The sequence below is a fragment of the Primulina eburnea genome, chromosome 5, assembly GCF_022965805.1.
Source record: "Primulina eburnea isolate SZY01 chromosome 5, ASM2296580v1, whole genome shotgun sequence".
NCBI classification, from domain to species: Eukaryota; Viridiplantae; Streptophyta; class Magnoliopsida; order Lamiales; family Gesneriaceae; genus Primulina; species Primulina eburnea.
Genome location: NC_133105.1, coordinates 20682817 through 20685601, shown reverse-complemented (window position 1 = coordinate 20685601; position 2785 = coordinate 20682817). Strand labels below are relative to the sequence as shown.

The 2785-nt window shown below is 44.2% G+C and overlaps 1 non-coding gene across 1 annotated transcript; it reads right to left on the bottom strand.

Moving 5' to 3' along the window:
• Positions 1–809: 809 nt before the first annotated feature.
• Positions 810–915, bottom strand: LOC140833192 (small nucleolar RNA R71). Its single transcript, XR_012118325.1, has one exon. It is a non-coding gene; the product is annotated as a small nucleolar RNA R71 (small nucleolar RNA).
• Positions 916–2785: the final 1870 nt, after the last annotated feature.

Genomic DNA, 2785 nt, shown 5'->3' with positions numbered 1-2785 from the left:
AACTAAAATAATAATTGTTAAACACAGTCTTCAGTGGAACGATACTCGTACTCACGTACACTATATTATAACTTGACATCGTGCACTTGCGATTTATTTTGAGCATACAAAATCATATTTTTATTGGGATTTTACTGTGCAAGTTTTGCTCGATCAAGTTTTTGGCGCCGTTGCCGGGGACTATTAATCTACAATTATATTTTTAGTTATTTTCTTTAGTGTATTTTATTTTTACTGAACTAACACTCTATATTTTAATTCAGATATCTCTTCCGGTGCATGCCAAAGTCACTTGACTTGGAGCTCGAGTGTGACCCTGAAATGGAAAGGACTTTCCGCAGGCGAAGACAACAGCAAAGACTTAAGGAACTGATGGGAGACGCACGAACAAGAGCAGGAGGCGGAGCGCCAAAACGAGAGACGAATTGAGATGCCACGCCGCATACCCATGTTAGAGTATGCCCAGCCTTCTTTGGATGGTGCACGCCCCAGCATTGTGAGGCCGATTGTGCGGGCAAACCAATTCGAAATCAAACCAGCCATTATCCAGATGATTCAGAACACCGTCCAATTTGGAGGAACTGCTGTGGACGATCCAAACACACACATCGCGGATTTTCTTGAGATTTGCGATACTTTTAAATTTAATGGAGTTTCTGATGATGCTGTTAGACTGCGTTTATTTCCTTTCTCTTTGCGTGATAAAGCTAAAGCTTGGTTAAATTGTTTACCTGTAGGTTCGATAGCTACATGGGAGGACATGGCGAAGGCGTTTCTCATCAAATACTTTCCTCCATCGAAGACCATGAAGCTGCGGGCAGACATCACAACATTTGCTCAGTTCGATCAAGAGTCACTATATGAGGCGTGGGAGCGTTTCAAAGATCTATTACGAAGATGCCCACATCACGAGTTGCCACTTGGGTTAGTCGTTCAAACCTTTTATTACGGTTTGCTTACTCCTAACCGTACTATGATAGATGCTGCTGCGTGTGGGAATCTATTGAGAAAAACTGCTGAGGAAGGGTATGAGCTACTGGAGGAGATGGCTGCTAGCAGTTATCACCCTCAATCTGACAGGAACAATCAGCGGAAAAGTGCAGGGATTCACCAGGTAACTGATTTATCTGCTATTACTGCACAACTTGATGTTTTAAACAGGAAACTGGATGGCTTGAACATGGGTGGCACGGCTATGCGTTTGCAAGAGGCATTCTGTGAGAAATGTGGGGGTGAGCACTATGTGAAAGACTGTCAAGATGACAATCCATTCTATGTGCCCGAAGGAGCACCTGTGCATCAAGTGGGAGTCCAAAACCGCCCAAGGCATGACCCTTATTCGAACACATACAATCCTGGGTGGAGGCAACATCCTAACTTCTCATGGGGCGGTCAAAACAGTCAAACTAGACCGCAAGGAGGACAACAATATGGCAAACAACCAATGTACAGATCCGATCCTCCTAGAGAAGAAAAGTCCAACTTAGAGCAAATGATGTCTAAGTTTATTTCATCCACTGAAACTAGACTTTAAAATCAAGATGCGTCGATTAAGGGGCTCGAACTCAGATTGGGCAATTGGCCAAGATGATAGCAAATCGAGAGCCCGGCACCTTGCCAAGCAACACCGAAACTAATCCAAAAGAGCAAGTGAAGGCCATTGAGTTGAAGAGTGGAAAGATTTTGGAGCCTAGAGAGAAAGAGAAAAGCCGAGTATCGGATGAGCATGCTGAGGCGTCAAAAGGTAAGTCATCTCACTCTACACCAGCACCCACGGCACATCCTAAGATTGTTATCCCCCCGCCTTTCCCTGCAGCATTGAAAAAGGCAAAACTAGATGCACAATTCGGTAAATTTCTTGAGGTGTTTAAAAAATTACATATCAATATTCCCTTTGCCGATGCTTTAATGCAAATGCCTAGTTATGCCAAATTCTTGAAGGACATCTTAGCTAACAAGCGAAAATTGGAGGATCACATGACAGTGAACTTGACTGAGAGTTGCTCTGCTTTGGTGCAAAACAAAATCCCACCGAAACTAAAAGACCCAGGGAGTTTTTCTATCCCTTGCATGATTGGTGATGTTGTTTTTCGTAAAGCGTTGTGTGATCTTGGTGCAAGTATTAATCTGATGCCCTTATCTGTTTTCAGGAAACTCGGATTAGGAGAGCCTAAGCCGACGAGGATGTCTTTACAACTGACTGACAGGTCTGTCAAGTACCCCCGCGGAGTGATTGAGGATGTGCTAGTGAAAGTGGACAAATTCATTTTCCCTGCGGACTTCGTGGTGCTTGATATGGAGGAGGATGCGGAGATGCCTCTGATTTTGGGTAGACCGTTCCTTGCAACTGGCAAGGCACTGATTGATGTGCAAGATGGGAAGTTGAAACTGAGAGTGGGCGAGGATGAGATTACTTTCGATGTTTTTCATGCACTTAAGCACACACTGCATTCTGATAGTTGTTTTAGAATTGATGCTTTGGACTCTCTTGTGTCTCATTATGTGCAGGATACTTTTAGGGACCCGGTGGAGGCCACTATCACCACTGAATTGGGAGAAGAGGAATTGGATGAAGAGAAAGATGAAATCGTGGCACACTTGAATGCCAACCTTCCATGGAGAAAGCCGATAAGGATGCGACTGGAGGATCTAGGAGAACGAAGAGATTTGACCCCTCAAAGGTCAAGCATCGAGGAGCCACCCACACTTGAGATAAAGCCGTTGCCTCCACACCTCAAGTACGTTTACTTAGGTGAGAATACCACATTACCTGTCATTATTTCTG